Raw genomic sequence first — 20,147 nt, 5'->3', positions numbered from 1 at the left:
TGAAGACTCAAAGTTATCTCCCTTTTAGTTTCTTGTTGTAAAAGGATTTGATTTGTTTGTGCTTAAATGAATTAGAAATGACGACCATTTGACTAACCGAGTAAGAAAACTCGTATTCAAATAATCGAGGAGAGGAGTTGAAAACTCAAAACCATCCCCCTTTTCATTTTCAAATGAAGTGTTGTTTTAAATGTGATTAAGTATTTTAATTTAACTTTCGATGTCGGATCGAGGTTTTAAAATTTGTGTTCTTATGAATGAATTGAATTAATTAAAATCGAATAAGTCTCATTGTAAGAAGGCCCAAGAGTAAGCCATGTGAGGATGATGGCGATGCTTTTTCAAGTGATCGACTTACAAAGGCATTTAAAATGGGCTCGACTTTGAATCGAGAAGTTCTATTTGTTTTAAAAATTGGTTTGAACTGATGGCATGGGAATTATAATCTTTTTGTATTTTTAAGTCTTTATTATTTTTAGGTTCATTTTAAGATGAGATGAAGAATGTACAATGATATAAAATAAATATAAAAAATAAATGTTAGAAGCGGAATTTAAAAGAGTTAGATGTTAATTGCGGTAATTAAAAATTAGAGTTAATCGTTAAGTGTTAGGTGTTAATTGAAATCAACATGGAATAATCAAGAGAATTGCAATAAAATATTAAATCTAAAACAAATAACTAAAGTTTAAACAATTAATAAAAGTATCATTAAATTAAAACTCAAAACAATATTAAACTATCGAAAATCTCGATTCTAAACTATTATCCAAAATATTAATTTTAAAATATTAATAAAAATTAAATTCTAAAATCATTCTAAATTAAATTAAAAATTCTAAAACAATTCTAAATCGCCTTATAATTCTAATTAATATACAATCATTTCTAAAAAAGAGATCTAATTAAATTCTAAAATATTAACAAAGATTAAAATCTAAAAGTCATTCTAAATCAAATTTAAAATTCTAAAATAATTCTAAATCAACTTATAATTCTAATTAATCTACAATTATTTCTATAAAAAAATCTAATTAAATTCTAAAATATTAACAAAGATTAAAATCTAAAATCATTCTAAATCAAATTAAAAATTCTAAAATAATTCTAAATCAACTTATAATTCTAATTAATCTACAATTATTTTCTAAAAAAATCTAATTAAATTCTAAAATATTAACAAAGATTAAAATCTAAAATCATTCTAAATCAAATTAAAAATTCTAAAATAATTCTAAATCAACTTATAATTCTAATTAATATTCAAAAATTAATCTAAACTATCCTGAAAGTATCTAAACTTATCCTAATTATTATCTAGTTAGCTAATTGTTATTCCCTAAGATTGATCCTAATTAACAACTAATCCTAAGTCTAATCCTACTTAATCTAAACTAACTGGGTGCAAAACAAGGCATATGAGTTTTAAAAGTGCGGAATGGGCCTTGGTAACGTTTGGCCCAAACTGCAGGGAGGTGTACGAACTAAACATGGGAGTGTATTATGTAGAGAGCCTGTTTTGGGCCTGAGGCCCAATGCTTCAAAGAGGTTAACATCAACATTCACCACACAAGCTGAAATAGGGAGAAGAAAAAAGCGATTATGAAAAAACAGTCAAAATCAATAACCTTCGCCTCAGCATCTTCACCGCGCCTCATCACTTCGCCGTTCTCAGATGCTAACGTAATCCTGATTCACCATCATCGCAAGCCAGCACCTCCGTTACGGATGTGCTCCCTTCACGCCGGCGCTCGTCAACGACACACTCTCCGATTCACAGATAATCGCCTTGCTTGCTCGAATCACGCAGTTGTATAAACAAAGATAGATGACGTTAAATCGCGACGTCAATACAATCTCCTTCCTCTTGTGTTTCGCGACGGTGCTCGCCAAATCCTTCTTCTCTTTTCCTTTGTTTCTGTTACCGTTGCGATTGAGGTTAGTGAGGGTTGATGGTGGTGAGACGGTTGTGACGGCGGCGGTTGGGGGTTGCGTTTCCGGTAGCGTCGTTTCAATTTGGTTTCTGTTTGTTTTAATGTTGTATTGTTGATGTCTTGCTGTATTCGTTTTGGTTTTAGGTTTTTTTGAAGAATTGCTTGGCCATGTTTATGTTGTTGTTGTCCTTGATTAGGTTCTTTTGAGAAAAAAAATATCGTTCCTGTTATTGTTGTTGTTCTTGCTGTTAATCTCCCCCCTTTCGTTTTTGAAGATCAGATACGGTCTTTAAGAAACTCCTTGCTTTTTGAATTTCCCATCCCAGATTATGTGGGATTTGGTTTATTCTGTTTTAAGCTAATGCCAAAAGTGCTTTTTGGATGTTTATGTTAACCTTATGGATAAAGCTTCAAACTGAGTAATTTGTTTAGTTATTTTTCAGTTTTTTAAGCGCTTTTGAAAAGTGCTTTTTGAATAAGCTGTTTTTTGATTTTGAATTGGTTTTTGCAGGTGAAGTGATGTTGATGCTGATTGATTGACAAAAGTTCTGAAGAGTTGCTTTTGAATTGGGAACTTTCAAAAGAGCTTTTGGAAAAGTCTGTGAAATTTGCCACAAACTGCTGTGTCTTATTCCAATTTTTTAATAAAATTATTTCTGATGTAACAGAGATCTTTTGGATTATGAACTTAGGGATTGCTTGTAACATGTACAAACTTTAATTTGGAATTTCTCTTTTTGGCCAGTTATGCAATTGTTTTGGATTATTAGGAATTTTTTTGAATTAAATTTTAATTATGTAATTATCTTTTAAGCTCTTTTTTTAAAAAAAAATTAACTCAATATTTATTTATGCTAGTCAATTTCAACTTTTTTTTAAAAAACAACAAATTTCCAACTTAAGTATAATGACTTAATTTTAAAAACAACAAATTTCTAATTTAAGTATAATGACTTAATTTAAAAAACAAATTTATAATTTAAGTATAATGACTTAAAAAAACACAATTCTATTTTAAATACAAAAAAATCTAAACATGAGACCTTTAATTTAAAAAAAACACAATTCTATTTTAAATATAAAAAATCTAAACATGAGACTTTTAATTTAAAAAAACATAATTCTATTTTAAATACAAAAAATCTAAACATGAGACTTTTAATTTAAAAAAAACACAATTCTATTTTAAATACAAAAAAATCTAAACATGAGACTTTTAATTTAAAAAAAACACAATTCTATTTTAAATACAAAAAATCTAAACATGAGACTTTTAATTTAAAAAAACATAATTCTATTTTAAATACAAAAAATCTAAACATGAGACTTTTAATTTAAAAAAAAACACAATTCTATTTTAAATACAAAAAATCTAAACATGGGACTTTTAAATTAAAAAAAACACAATTCTATTTAAAATACAAAAAATCTAAACATGGGACTTTTAATTTAAAAAAAAAACACATACATGTTTCTAAAAAATGCAAATTCTAAATATGGGACTTTTGAAACAAAGAAATCTCATGGAGTAAACCAAAATGGCCGGACAAAATTGGGGTATGACAACTTGTATTTTACATAATTAAATTACAATAATACAAATTACTTTTTATTCCCCACATTCTCTCTAACACTTTTCTCATTTAAGTGCTTCAACACTAACAAATTAGTATATAGATTTTGGTTTATTCTTTTTGGTCTTGATTAAACATTTGCATGTTGGTGGTGTTTCTAGGGATCGTGAATCGTATTTGTTGTAGAGACAAATGGTGACAATGGTATTTTCAATTCTCTTTAAATTCTTGACGACAAAAATTGGAATCGATGGAGTAAGCAAATGAAATCCTTGTTTTGTTTCCAAGAAATCCTATAAATGGTCACTAATGGCGTCTCTGAACTTGCTTACAACATAAATGACGCTCTAAGAATCAACCACAATGATGCCAAGAAGAAAGATTATAATGATGCGTTTTTCATTCAATCTGCAGTGGATGCTGCGCATTTCGATTGAATCTCTCATGCTGGATCTTTAAAGGAGGCATGGAATATTCTTGTCAAGTATTATAAAGGTGATGAGAAGGTTATAGGTGTCAAGTTACAGGCATTGCGAAGGCAGTATGAGTTACTGCAGATGGGAGAAGGTGAAAAGATTGCAGGTTATGTCTCGAAGGTGCAAAATATTGTCCTAATTGAAGCATGGTTTATTTCGAAAGCATACTATGGTAAGATCACGTTAAGCTGACTCCTAAAGATTTGCTTGTCATCTGTATTGATACGACATTCTAATCAGTGATTCGTTCACTAGATGTCATAATCCTTAGTGAACACACTTGAATTTTCAAAACTTGCATGAACATGACACTACAATTATCATTTTCGAAATGAGGATTTTACATGCGAACAATCATTTGGCATCAAGGGAGCTTACATATTGGGAAGGTCGAACAAATTCCTGATATCCCACAGCTCAAATCTCTTCAAGAGTTCGTCAATCTGGGGCAACCGTGTCGAGATTCTACAAATCTCTCTAAATCATCTAGATAGAGAAAAATATTAATTCAAGGCTCATGTTGTGCCAGACCACCTCAAGAGCATGAGAAGTCAATCACTCCCAAGACGGTTGATCAAGGGAATACAATTTCAAGACGATGGGGCAAGCCAGTTTGAAATACTCAGATAATGAGATCACTCTAACTTGTGACTGGGGCAGTTTGTGCAAATCTACAGTATATTGGGGCAGAGGAAGGCTACACAAGTACAAACTCTCTCCATGTTTCGGATATAATCCAGAGGTATGACAATAACTTTTGAGCTTGAAGTAGGTCTCGGAGAATCATGTCTGGATAACCTTATCCTAGCCCAAAATTCCCACTTCCCGCAACATGAGCATCTGGTGTAACCAGTATAAAAATCACTATCATGCATTAATCATGTCGTTTCCTCATGCATATCATTCAGTTAGCGTAACATGAAACCGTGCAAACAAGAAAAGCAAAGATAAAAATCCAGTTTTATTTACTAACCCATATCCTAACCTTAGCTTGGCTCTCATCATATTACATCCATTCCCAACGGGAATGTTTTTGGATACGTTAGTATTTAATCCTCTTCTACCTTGAATACCTGAAAAAGCTTCCGCAATTCTTGTGTTCAGGTTCAAGAAGATTAAATAGGGGTAGCTGTTGTACCCTAAAATTTGCCCTCCCTTTTCGCTTCTCATCTAACTTATGGTTTGATACTCATTCATATTGCATTCATGTGCGTTATTCATTCATAATTAACACTTGCTAACAAGCATCATGTGCATTATTGCATTCATGTGCATTTTTCCAGCAATAACGCAATTTCCTTTGCACTCCAAACCAACCCCAATGCTTGCATCAATGCACATTGAAATCTCTACATAATCATGCAGCAACTTACCATAACATTCATGCATTAAACCAAGTATTCCCAACACTTCAAATCATCAACTTTAAGCTATTCTAACATCCCTCAACTGTCATAACAGTCCCAAACTAACCACATCAAACTAATTTCAAACCACATCAAACTAACTCCAAACCACATCAAACTAATTCCAAACCTCTTCAAACTAATTCCAAACCATTTTAAGTAATTCCAAACCACATCAAACTAACTCCAAGCCACATCAAAACTAACTCCGAACCTCCATTAGATCCAAACCTGTAACCTATATAAACACAAGGGGGAGCAAAAAATCATGACTTGATCACTCTCAAATTACTCATTGCAAATTCAACTTTTCTCACTTCATCTTCTCCAATTCCTCTCCCTACACCAAAGCTCAAACCACCATTGGAGAAAGATTCACATTGAAGTTTGTTATCAATTGAGCTAAACCTCTTACACTTAATAATCATCCCTACATTCACATAATCAGCATCAACAACAGCAATTAAATTTAGAATTTTTCAGAGTTGGTTCTCGAAGAGGAGGAATTCATAGTAGAAGTAGAAGATTAAAGGTTCAAAGTAGCATACCTCTGGTTTTCTCTTCTTCATCTTTATCACCTCCAAATTTCAACAAGTTCCAAGATATTTCTCCGTCTTGTAGGTCGGTGAATCTTCATCTTTGCTTGTTTACTGAAATTTTGATACCACATCGTAGATTATGTAGTGGAGAATCAAAACCCCAAGGTTTGATGGTTTGATTCTCCTCCACCTCCATTTAATTTCAGATTTTGTGCTTAGCGTTCTTGACTTTAATGGCTTAATTTCAAGAATTGATTAATTTGTGGTTAGAATAGATGAGGGATTATGATAGAAGAGGTTGAGAGGAGTAAGAAAGTAATGTTTTTTTCTTGATTCCAGCCAACTTTGCCGCCTCCGGCGCGGTGGTGCCGGAGCTCTGGTGGTGGTCCTGTTTTGACATGAGAATTAGAAGATGATGTGTAGAGATGAAAGAGTGAGTGCAGAATTTTTTACATGCTCATTTGCAAACTCTGTTGGGCTTAGCCATTAAGTTAAATATTTGCTTGCTACACCCCTGTTTTGCTTAGCAACACAATTGCTAAATCCAACTACATTTCTTAGTATTTGGGCTTATTCTGTTGGGCCCAAATCCCCTTTTGATGAATTCTGCACTCTTTATTCAGGGCTTGCACCCCCTTGGCCCAACATGTTAATTACCATTTCAATTACCTTCAATTCTAATTTTACTTTGTGTTGATATTTTTGGTAATTGTTTTGTTAGCATTTTAATTAGGTTTAATTAGGCTTTAGATTTTAATTAGAATTTAGGAATTAATTGGAGTTTTGTATAGTTTTCTAATTAAATTTTAATATAGTTTAGTTAGATTAGGAATTAGAAAATAGTTAGATTTTAGCTAATTGTAGAATTTAGTAAATTCTTGAACATTAGGTTAAAATAGATCTTAGGATTTAATCAATTTATAGGTTCTAATTAGACTTTAATTAGAAATAAATTTGTGTTCATGATTGGATTTTTTGTGAATTGACCATTTTACCCCTTAGGGGTTATTTTGTCATTTTGACTATTTAAGTGCATGTTCTCTTAGGAACTTTTTTGACATAGATTTTTAATCAAGTCTTAACAATTACATGTTCCCTTAGGGTAGTCTATATAATTCTAACCATTAGATTAAGTTCTAACCTAGTTTTTAAATTAAATCAAACCCTCCGATTCAAATTGATCAAAAGTAATTTTGATCAATTAAATCCTTTGAACTTGTATAATCCCACCGTCTAAATTGAGTGACCAAAAGACCATTAGTCACTTAATAAGACTTTTTCTTCTAAGTTGTGGAGCTCGAGGCCTCAAGTCAGATTCTCAGTCAAGGCATCCTCAGTCATACTAAGCAGTGGATAATACAAGTATATCAAAGGTGGCATCTTCAAGAGCTTGTCAAATCAAAGTTAGAATTATGCGGCATGAGCCTTAACTAGGGGTGTTCGTGGTGCGGTTTGGGCGGTTTTGGCGATAAAAATCATCCGAACCCCAAGAGAAAAAAACATGCGGTTTGGTTTGGTTCGGTTGACTTTTAGAAATCAAACCAAACCAAACCAATGCGGTTTGCGTTGGTTCGGTTGGTTCGGTTTTTTATAATATTTTTATTATGCCATACATACACTATAGAGAACAACATAACTTTATATTTAGTCATTCATACATGACTAAGTAACATAAAAACTCATCATATTTAGACAAAAATGTTTCATTCAATATACAAAAAATTAGATTAGACAAAAGTGGAATAAAATACATATATAAACAGTAGTATAAAATAATATCGAAGACATTATAATAAAACATAAAAAACATATGAGATGAGAGATTAGAGAAGATGAAAAAAAGAACATAAGAGATGCAAGATTGAGAAGAAATGTGCGATAAAAATGTAATTAAAAGAAAAAATAGTAACATAAAAGATGAAAAATAAAGAACATAAGAGATGACTTATTAGAGTAGAATAGGCGAAACCTACATGGAAAAGAAGACGAGAAGAATGTGCGATACTACTATGAGAGATTTAAGAAGGTTGAAATTGAAACCCTAAGCGTGAGTAAGAGAAAATCGTTTGTAATTGTAAGGTTAAGATATACTAGGTTTGATGTTTTGGTTGGATGTGGAATAAGTAAAATTTGGATTGTAACATAATGCGGTTTGGTTTGGTTTAGTTCGGTTTGCAAAATACAAACCGCAAACCAAACCAAACCGTGCGGTTTTGTTAAAAAATGACCCAAACGAATCCGAACCAAATGCGGTTTTTTGCGGTTTCGATTTGGTTTGGTTTGGTTTGCGATTTTCTATTGAGTTGGTTTGGTTTTGAATACCCCTAGCCTTAAGTAATAGAGAAGTAGTGGGACTGGAGAATTCCTACCCCCATTCTGGATATCTTTGGGTATAGGACGAATGACCCAACGCTCATCGTATTCACCTATATTCATAGACTTTAACATAATTCTAATCATACGATTGACAAGTCTCCCTCCCTTCATAAAGCATCATGCAACAAGCAAGGACTACATTAACAACTTATCAATCATGAATCAAGTTGTATGACACGAGCCTTAAGAATGGAGAAGGAATGAGACTGGAGAATTCCTATCGATATTTTGGATATCTTTGGGTATGGGACAAATGACTCAATGCTCATCGTATTCACCTCTATTCATAGACTTTAGTGCAATTCGAATCGAACGATTGATAAGGTCTTCATCAACACAAGAAACAACAAAGATTATCCTCTCTCCACTTGAAAGTTAAGACGAGAACTACACGCCATGAGCCTTAAGTGGTAAAGAAGGAGTGAGACTGGAGCTTTCCTACACTCATTCTGGATATCTTTAGGTGCGAGACGTTTGGCTCGTTGCTTATTGTATCCACCTTTACTCATAGACTTTAGTGTCATTCTTATTCTACAACTATCAAGTCTACTTATTCTCCATTCTAATTCTGATTTAACCATTCAGTCACATTCTTTTGCCTCCAATCATCTTACTTTCAGCCCTAGTGGGCTGAACTACGAAAGCTCTAATTTCCTTAATGCACTATAAGGATACGTAGGTAGGAGAATCCAGATTCTTCGCGAGCTACCCTATTTATCAATCAATCTTTCTTCATTCATCAACCAATACCATCTTTTTGAGATCAAATATTAATATTCCTTGGTTTCCATGTTCATCCTTTTAGGACGCATAATAAATAGTCTACCTTGTGAACCAAGAGCTGTTTGGATTGTACCCAAACATTTAATTCGCTTTGTTTCTGGTTATGACAGGAGTGGGTATGCCTAGTTTCCTCCACATCCTCGTTAATACCTCTTTCGCTCTTTGGTTCAAAGTTTATTCCTTAATGGATCCAAGATATTATACTCCTTTGTACTCGAATTGTTTGTTCCCCCAACAAGTGATATATTCTTTTATTGCACCCAACAATACTTTCTTGTGGGTCTCATACTCATCCTTTTAGGATGCCAAATGAGCAGTCCGCCTTGTGAACCAAGAGTTGTTTGTGCTATGAAATCAAACACTTAATTCAATCTTTTTTCGGTGGTTCCAATACAGTGTTGTGGGCCCTCACTTGTTGGTTCATACCAGTTTTGCTCTTGGGTTCGAAGCCAGTTATTTTTGTGAGTTCCCTAGATACCATTCTGTTGGTGCGACCTATACTTTTCTTAACTCTCGATCCCTTTCTCTCTTTCTGTAGTTTCGAACTACGATTGCTCTGATTTTCTCATTGCACGTTGAGAATACGTATGCACGAGGATGTGAATCCTTGGTGAGCATACTTCTAATTATTCCTCTTCCGCCTTAGGGCGCCACGCATATCTTTCATAATCCATTATCTACCTTCGATCATAAATCATTCACCCAGTGACATATTATTCCTTTGACATCGAAATACTCTTTCTTTGGAATTCCATCTACATCGTTTTAGGACGCCTAATGAATAGTTCGCTTTCGTACCTATAGTTGTTTAGCTTATTGCCAGACATTTAATTCCTTCTTTTTGGCCCAAATGCTTATTTCCCTCTATGATACAAATCCCATTTCTCCTATGGATTCCAATATACATTGACTTTTGGTTTCAAACTATACTTCTTCAGTCACTTCACTCCATTCACCTCCATTGATGCATTCATACTCTACCTTCTTTCACTTCATGTGATATACCCTATGCTTTGAACCAAATACAATATTTATTTATGCTCCATCTAGTACCTTTTTGTGAACCAAGAGTTGTTTGTACTATGTAATCAAACACTTAATTCAATCTTTTTTAGGTTATTCCAGTACAGTGTTGTAGGCCCTCACTTGTTGGCTCATACCAGTTTTACTCTTGGGTTCACGTTTTCACCCCTTGTTGGAGTTCAAAACAATATTCTTTGGTTCAGACCATACTTTGATCACACTTCTTTTCACCTCCTATCACTAGTTCTTCGAACTACGATTTCTCTGACTTTCTCATTGCACAATGAGAATACGTATGTGATCGGAAAAGTAACAAGTGTACTATTTTTCCTGTTATAGTAATAAAGGAGAAATTCCCCGAATGTCGATCTCAAGGATTGCACGTCAATATCGAGTTCAAATTATCATTCAATTAAACAAAAATTATAATTGGGGTTTTTAATTCAAAATTATAATAATAAAGGCAAAGACAAATAATAATGAAAAATAAGGGTTTGCAAAGTAAGATGAACAATGCCAGGGAAGGTGTATGATTTATCCCTGTAACAACTTTGAGGCACTATTGCATCAACAAATATCAATTACTACCAGTTCTCAAGGGTATTTTCTCCCAAGTCCTTGGTGAGAAAACCTTTAATCATTCTACCATAATTTCTATGTCCATAGGCAATTAGAGTGAAGTTAAGCTTTATTATATCAAGAATACTCTGATTCATACAAGGTACCCCTAGTCCTATGTGATATCTACTGTAGAGTAACCTTATGAAAACCTTACCAATGGCGGTCCGACCTAATTGATAACCATAAAACAATCTCGATTGGTCTGAAAGAGAAAGCATTAAACACATCAAAAGGTTACCGTAAGAATAATATTATAAATGCAAATGTAAACTCAAATTCGTTATAATTCTAAATCAGGGACACCCCCTAGCAGTGGGGGGTTTAGCTACTCATATTGTTCAAAACGAATGCAAGATAAAAATTACACATTACAAGTATTTGAATGACTTGGATCTTCAATCGCTTCCGCTCATGAAAACCTTCCGCTCTCCGAACTCCTTGCTCTCTGTAATACTTGATTGCTTGACAATACTCTGTTTGCCTCATTCCAAGATCCCCCATTTTCTATTGTAGAAACTCTCCTAATATAGTGAAAATCCCTTGGCAGAAGGTGGAAATCTCCAAAACGTCCCTGCAGCTTAAGCCCAGTGAAAAAGCTCGAAAACTGGAAAATTAGCGTTTTGGGCTGACACTGGCAGTGTCAGACTGATACGGGGCAGTGTCAGGTTGATATGGGGCAGTGTCAGGCTGACACGGGCCATGTCAGCTGACACGGGCGGCCGTGTCAGGCCACTATTTTGGTCATTGCTTATTCTTTCTTGGACTTCCTCCTGAAACAGCCCGTGTCAGGTGACACGGGTGGCCATGTTAGGCCTCCTTAACTAGGAAATCTTCTTTTTTCGCATGCCAGAACTTTCCACTTTCTCACATTGAACACATTGGATCTTCTCCGTGGACCTGGAGGGCATAAACACGACAACCAAAGCATAAAATCACGAAAACACAAAATAAAATTGACAATTAATAAAATTTCTTAAATAACTTACGAGAATGAAAATTAACTTTAAAGGTACCATAATGCGTACACTGTGTCTCAATATCCTTGGTTTCTTGTAGGATAAGCAACGAAAACATAGTGAAAATGGTGACCGATCACAACCCCAAACTTGTCTCGTTACTTGTCCTCAAGTAATGTCTTATACGATAAAGTTTCACTTCCCAAAATTTGTATTCTTACCATGATACTGCTGAGATCTTTCGCCAACGCCTTCACTCTCCCTTGTATAGTTCCTGCTTTTCCTAATGAGTTTTCTATCGCACTTCCTCATCGAGATACCGCTTCACCTATCAACTTACATCACACTCTCACCAAGTCTCTCGGGGTTAAAGTGTTTTCACTCTCAATTCAGAATATGCAATATCAACTCATAAGTTTGAATAGTTTCTCCTTTCGTATCAACTACACACAACACATACTTTTTGAGGTCTTTCGAGTTGTAACAGGGCATGGGTTATGGTGTGGTAAATACAAACAAAAAGGAAAACAAGTGGTTTTGGATTCAGAGCCAATGTTAATATTCTTTTCACTATGTTTTATTATTTTCTTTTTCAATTGCTCAGTTTTTCTTTGATATTCTCTCTTTTTTTTCAACTGAGTGCTCTTCCTTTGGTGAGTGCTTCTTTCAAACCATAGACTACATTTCATTTTCTGAATTTTTTTTATGGTCATTTTTTTTCTTTTTTCATACTCACCTTGGTTTTTGATACTTATGGGGTTTACCCCAAACTTAGAATTTAACACAGCTTGATGACATCACATTGACTCCGAACAGGGTAAGGAAGTGTTTTGGGTTGCGGGTTACATTTATGTGGTTAGACAAACAAAGGGTACATGCTCAAATGGGGTTAACAAGGGATAACATTAACAGGATGACTAGAGAGGCTCAGGGCTATAATCAAACAACGTGCCTCAGTGTATGTATACATGCAGTGAAATTCCCAGAGAACCTACACAAAGTCAGAGTGATAAAGACATACTTGAATATCGCTCATGATAACAAATGTGTTTGGATTTTTATGCACTCACCATGTTAGGTAAAGCTTGACAACATCCATAGTACTTCTAGTATGTTGCGGCTTCTTACTCAACTCATAATGCATATGGAACTTACGTTAGTTGAGCTTTAGAAGTTGCGTCCGATCTTTTCTTCAGCAGTATCGACTTTCTGGGAAGATCCTTCACAACAAGCAACCGTAAATGGAGTGATCCTTTCATCCACTACCACTCATGGTCATCACCTAATTCAACAGTACACCAAGACCCTGAAATACATGCAGCACATGATACCTGATAGTAAAAATAAACCAAATATGAACCGGTAAAAATTAAAAATTGGGAAATAATCATAAAAAATAAAAGCAAAAAGCATAGTAAAACCTCTCCCACACTTGAACTAAACATTGACCTCAATATTTTTGAACAAGATAGAAGGAGGGTGACTCACAGTACCCTACTGAGGGGGTTGGGGCGGGAAGTGCGACATGCCCACACGAAATTCAAATTTTCCAAACAAAATTCAAATCCGCAAGCCTGACCGGGCCGTGTCAAGTTGTTGTTCTGCTCATTTTTCCAACTTTTTCCATGTGAGTACCTTTGCCCTTTTATGCAAGGCACTGTGTAAACCTAAAATAACAAACAAACACAACCAATAATTAGAAATAAAAACGCGTGGGTTGCCTCCCACGAAGCACTTCGTTTAACGTCGCATGGCTCGACTGTTCATTTTCCCTTGTTATAGAGGGATTTCAGCCATAGTTTTTTTTCTTCTGAATCTGAGTGATCAGAGGGAACTTCTTCTTTGGAATCCAATATAACGTTTCTGCGTCTTCGTTGAAGGGTTCTCTCAATTTCTGCATCAAAAAGAAATTCTACTGAGGACTCTCCTCGCATAAACAGATTAGTGAATGAAAATATATAAATGACAAAAAAATAATTTTATTGCCGAGCAACAAAATTTTAATTGAACTTAAAATTAAACTCGATATTTTAGTAGTCCCCAGCAATGGCGCCAAAAACTTGATCGAAAAAATAGCAAGTGTACTATTTTGTCTATTATAGTAATAAAGGGGAAATTCCCCGAATGTTGATCTCAAGGACTGCATGCCAATATCGAGTTAAAATTATCATTCAATTAAACAAAAATTATAATTGGGGTTTTTAATTCAAAATTATAATAATAAAGGCAAAGGCAAAAGTAAGAGGAACAATGCCAGAGAAGGTGTATGATTTATCCCTGTAACAACTTTGAGTCACTATTGCATCAACAAATATCAGTTACTACCAGTTCTCAAGGGTATTTTCTCTCATGTCCTTGGTGAGAAAACCTTTAATCATTCTACCCTAATTTCTATGTCCATAGGCAATTAAGGTGAAGTTAAACTTTATTATATCAAGAATACTCTTATTCATACAGGGTATCCCTAGTCCTAGGTGATATCTACTGTAGATTAACCTTATGAAAACCTTACCAATGGCGATCCAGCCTAATTGATAACCACAAAACAATCTCGATTGGTCCGAAAGAGAAAGCATTAAACACATCAAAAGGTCACCGTAAGAATAATATTATAAATGCAAATGTAAACTCAAATTCGTTACAATTCTAAATCAGGGACACCCCATAACATTTGGGGGGTTTAGCTACTCATGTTGTTCAAAACGAATGCAAGATAAAAATTACACATTACAAGTATTTGGATGACTTGGATCTTCAATCGCTTTCGCTCATGAAAACCTTCCGCTCTCAGAACTCCTTGCTCTTTGTAATACTTGATTGCTTGAGAATACTGTGTTTGCCTCGTTCCAAGATCCCCCCCTTTTCTATTGTAGAAACTCTCCTAATATAGTGAAAATCCCTTGGCAGAAGGTGGAGATCTCCAAAATGTCCATGCAGCTTAAGCCCGGGGAAAAAGCCCGAAAACTGGAAAATTAGCATTTTGGGTTGACACTGGCTGTGTCAGGCTGACACGGGGCAGTGTCAGGCTGACACGGGCAGTGTCACGCTGACACGGGGCAGTGTCAGACCACTGTTTTGGACATTGCTTATTCTTTCTTGGACTTCCTCCTGACACGGTCCGTGTCAGGTGACACGGGTGGCCGTGTCTGGCCTCCTGAACTAGGAAACCTTCTTTTTTCACATGCCAAAACTTTCCACTTACTCACATTGAACCCACTGAATCTTCTCCGTGGACCTGGAAGGCATAAACACGACAACCAAAGCATAAAATCACTAAAACACAAAATAAAATTAACAATTAATAAAATTTCTTAAATAACTTACGAGAATGAAAATTAACTTTAAAGGTACCATAATGTGTACACAGTGTTTCAATATCCTTGGTTTCTTGTCGGATAGGCAATGAAAACATAGTGAAAATGGTGACCGATCAGTAGGCATGAGGGCCCCAATCCTCACCGAGCGCTTTATCTATTTATTTTCCTTTTCCCATCCTTTTGCGAGTAATCTTAGATATAATACCTATTCAAGTGAGAACCATCAAAACGGTTCCCATGGAGTACCATGGATGTTTAGGGTGCTAATACCTTCCCCTTGCATAACCGACTTCCTTACCCAACATATCTCTTTCCCCCGGGTTTTATCGATGTTTTCCCATCCCTTTAGGGATAAATAAAGTTCGATGCCGACTCTGTTGTATATTCGAGCGTGCGATACATTCAGGTATATTTCTGCTAGCTTCAATAACCAGTATGCAACAAATTGATGAAGGTAAGAGAATGCACTCACCGGAGCAGACATCTGAACTTCAGGTAAACTTTTATGAAACCTTCGAAATCTCTTCTACTTGAATCTTCTTCTCCTCAATCTTCTTATTCTTCTTTCTTCTTCTTCTTAATCTTAATGTAAATTTTAGAATCCATATAGATGAAATGTAAACTCAAGAGAGGGAGAGAGCTCTGAGTTATGATAGAATGAGAGAGTGTTGAATTGAATTGGACGAATGAAGAAATGATTGAGGATGACTGAATGAGGATGGTGAAAGAATTTATAGGAAATCAGTTAACTAGTGAATTTCAATTTCTGATATCTCTGTTACTTTATTGAATCATGAGTTAGTTAATGGTGAATCACGATGTTAATTCTAGTTAGTTAGGTTGGTTATGCTTCTGAATTCTGTTAGAGAAAATGTTAATTGAAAGTGAGTGTTAAATAGTTAACTGAATTTTGTTATTAAAAGAAGTTAACTTATTTCGAGTTGAAGTGTAAGTTCAAATGTTCTGAAATGGAAATGTTAGTTCAGTTAAGTGATGTTTAGGTGATGTAGGTTAATTGTGTTAGTGTTAAAATGATTTATTAGATGATGTTAATTGGTTAGATGGAACTTCAAAGTTATGTTTCTAGATTTTCTTGAAAATCCCTGCTGCTGATGTTTAGATGTTAACTGCTATTGAATGTTAACTTTGATGAATGGTTTGAATGTTAATTGCTTCTATTGTATTGCCTTTGTGTGATGAATGGAAATTATGGCTTGTTATTTGATTTGTTATGATTCACTGCTTATGTTGTGAGTGTTATACATGGTTATGATGATGCAGGTGGATTGATGATGATGAGTCAAGGCTGCAAGTTCCTGGCTGGTACAAATGAATTCATGGCAGGGAAAATTAATGTATGTTACTGCATGTGATTTTCATAGGGTTATTATTTGGGACTGCAGGGCAAGGCAAGTTTCAATGATCAATGTTTGTGTAAGCTGGTGTGATGATCTAATATCATAGGGCCCTGTATTGAGATGCAAAGTGTGTAGGCTACAACATGGTGGGTTTGATTATGCCATGGTGAGTTTTACATGATGCAAGTGGTGTTAATTGATGTATCATGCCATGGTGAGTTTTGTGAAATGCTACTAGTTGCTTAAGTATGGACTATGATCTGGTATGTTGGTATGATTATAGGTCTCAACCAAGGCACAACATGGGTTCATGGTTGGAAAGAACAATAATGCATGACCAAGTTCAAAGGCATGGCCAAGGCAAACTTGTAAAAAAAATGTAATTTCTTGCTTTTGAAGCAACATGATGATGGAGAATCAAGAAATGATGCAAGAATAGGAATGTAATTAGTATTAGTGTTTAGGGATGAAAAAATGGGATAGTTGACTTTGGTCAAGTGTCTGACCAAAAAGTCAACCTTTGTAAATAATGCAATTTTTGATATTTTCTTTTGAAATGGACATTGTACATGTTAATGAATGAATGAAAATAACTTTATTTGAATAGAATGACCATTATGATTGAATGCATGTTTGTACTTCACATTGAACTTTTGCCTTGAAATCCATGTTCAAGCCATGAATCGATCACCTTTAAAATACTTGAATCACAAGGATCATAATTGCATGAGTTAAACGAACTAAAACAAATGGACTAGGGGCACATGATAAACCAATGACTAATGGGCCTATAATGCACCATGAAGCATAAATGGAACAATGAAACTAATGGACCAAAAGATCATGAACCAAAGACGTGAATACACCAAGAGACCTAAGTCGATGGCCTATAAGGTAACATGGATTAATGAAATCAAATGAATCAAGCATACCATGGAGTATGAGGTAATGAATGACTCCAAGACTTGGCTTAATGCACATGGATACTTGAACGAAACATGCCCCATATCATGAGGACTTTTAATGAATGAAGAACCATGGACCAATGACCTATGGACTTATGCACTTGAAAGCACCATAGGCAATGGACTAGGAAAGGCCAAATAGGATGCATATGTGTGGATGCTTGAACAAGGCCTTGGATCAGATGAATCCTCAAGCATGTAAACATGTAGGTAAAATGATCAACTTAATGAATGATGCTCAAGATCAAAGCAAACATGATGATTAATGATGCATGATATAGTGGTCAAGAACATCCTTCCAATGAATTAGGGTTTTAGTCAACTACAAGACCAAAAGTCAAACCAAAATGACCCACAAGTACCAAGTGTCCCTGATTAGGGTTTCATGATGTCAACCAACAAATCAAGGTCTTCAAACCAAGCATAAAGCTCCACAATAAACTTCCCAACACATGGCCCCAAAATTAGGGTTTGGGTGCACCATGATTTAAAACTCTATAAAACAAAGTCCCAAAGGTCAAGAAACAAGGGTTTGACCTCTTATAAATGAATCTTAAACCAAAGTTTAGGAGAAACATGAAAAAGGGAGGGAAAATTTTGGGGTGTGACAACTATACCTAATAATGAAATACCTTTTAGCTGATAAAGAGGGTTATGATGGTTGTCAGCCCGCCACCAAGGCCCAACACCCACATCATAAATATTATGGACCTAGACCCTAGAGAAGAGTACTTAAAAGATAGGTTGGTTCCTATGGAAGACTTCAAAAGAGTTTAGACCAGAACTCAAAAAGAGGTATGGAAGCAATGAGACCAAAATATAAAGTAAACTAAAATACATAAACAAGCATAATATAAACTTATGCAAATACTCGTCAAACTCTACTTTATTTTCCTCAACATCCATCAAATCCCTAACACTTACAGTGTACAAATTCTCTAACAAATTAGCTGCATCTTTTTCACCTTCGCATATTTTTTTTCATAGTTAAAACCCTCTATTGACACATGATTGATAGGTCTATAGAGAGGACCTTTGAATTCCCTCATCATAAATATGACATTAGGAAACGATGTTCCCCCGTACCCTAAAAACTTTTGTTTTTCCTATTTTTGTCGCTAGAAGTATATATGGAGAACACCCTCCTATTTAGGAGACGCTTATGGAAACCATGTTCCCCTTCTCAGCCCCTTTGGTACCATAAAAGGAGGAAAAATGAAATATGTTAGGCATGACCCCAAAGCCACCACAAGAAATCTCAAACACCCTGATGAAGGCCCCACTATTGGGATGAAGTTGCAAGGGAGTTATGCTGATACTTCTTAGGATTCCATCTTCAAAAGAGATAAAAGGAATATCCATCCCTATATCTGACAAGACACATGTGTACATAAAGAAGTACTCTTCCTCTACCTCTTGTGGTCGTCTTATACATATCTTCTTACCCTTCATAGATGTTTCTAACAAGACATCATCTTCATTTTTTGAGGAGGATATATTCAAGTCGTCCCTAAAAGCTTTAATCCTCCCTTAATTAGTATAAAAAGAGTTGGCACATACCACTTCATCAAATAAGTATTCCATACTTGCATCAGTGAGTGCCATTGGCGGTCTCGTCGGTCTTGAGAAAGAAGAGACCAAAAAACCATCACTATCGCTACATAAACCACTATCAGAGCTACGTTTGGAGCTACCATCATGAATCTCGAACATTCCATCTCCATAATTTTACAATTGACCTTCCCATTTCCCTCCCTTGAACTCACTCTACAACGACTCCATAAATCACATCTCCCTCACGTGTCTTAAGTTAAACCACATTTCCATTCACACCTCAATTTGTAATAAAAACATACTATAAATAGAAAGATATTAAGAGGGATAAGGTAAGTACTTGTAAAAAAAAGCATTGTGGGATAACTAAAGTTGAAATAAAGAGTAAGTTGAAGAAGAAACAATTATGGGTTTAGAAAGTTCAGACAAACAAGTGATGGAAATGACATGAGTTTTCCATGTATTTATAGAAAATGAATAAACTTTGATCCAAGAGTTATATTTGAACATCAAAGGTCTAGTTTTTTAAGCATGCCACAAAATGAAGGACTCAGATCAACCGGTTCTTCCATATGCATGATATCATTTTCAACATTAAATGAAACATTCAAGGGTTTTATAACCACCATTCAATTTGAAATCCTAATCATCTACATTAATCAAATGCTTATGATAAAAGTCAACCTTAATCACACTAGTAACATCATCTTTGAAGACAACATCGAACTCAACCACTTCACATTTGCATGATTTGTACTTGAGGAACTATGGACTATTATTTCCTCCTTTAACAACTTCTCCCTTGCAGGCCTCGTGCTTGAGGGAATGTGAATGTTACGTATTCATTTAACCACTTTGATCTTGCGTGCCTCTTTCTTAAGGGAATGTGAACTTTTATGTCCACCTTTAACCACTTTTCCCTTGCTTGTATTGTGTTTGAGAGAATGTGAACTCTTATAACTTCCTTAAACCACTTCGCCCTTTGAAGCCTCATGCTTGAGAGACTTTGGATTGTAATGTACTTCTTTAACCACGTTTCCCTTATAAGCTAGATGCTTGAGGGACAATGGGCTATTATATTATGACCCATTCACATTGAATATCAATGGTGTCAACCCATTCACCTCATATCTTGAATATAAAATAAGAGGTCGAAAAAGAGATTATGCAAGATTGCACACATATCAGATGCAAATGCAATCTCACCATACCCCTTGTATTATAGAAGAATAGTCACCTAATATGTTTCTCTCAAACAACGAGAG

General features: G+C 35.0%; 1 long non-coding RNA gene and 1 pseudogene across 1 annotated transcript; one reads left to right on the top strand and one right to left on the bottom strand.

Moving 5' to 3' along the window:
* The window catches only part of LOC127104218 (uncharacterized), a 127,501-nt pseudogene that overhangs the window by 44,916 nt on the left and 62,438 nt on the right, over nucleotides 1-20,147 (bottom strand).
* LOC127106101 (uncharacterized) lies at nucleotides 1,561-2,682 on the top strand. Its single transcript, XR_007795274.1, has 2 exons — nucleotides 1,561-1,882; nucleotides 2,446-2,682. It is a non-coding gene; the product is annotated as an uncharacterized LOC127106101 (long non-coding RNA).

Source organism: Lathyrus oleraceus, chromosome 7 (assembly GCF_024323335.1).
Source record: "Lathyrus oleraceus cultivar Zhongwan6 chromosome 7, CAAS_Psat_ZW6_1.0, whole genome shotgun sequence".
NCBI classification, from domain to species: Eukaryota; Viridiplantae; Streptophyta; class Magnoliopsida; order Fabales; family Fabaceae; genus Lathyrus; species Lathyrus oleraceus.
The sequence above is the reverse complement of the archived record's forward strand: the minus strand, read 5'-3'. Positions and strand labels throughout refer to the sequence as shown.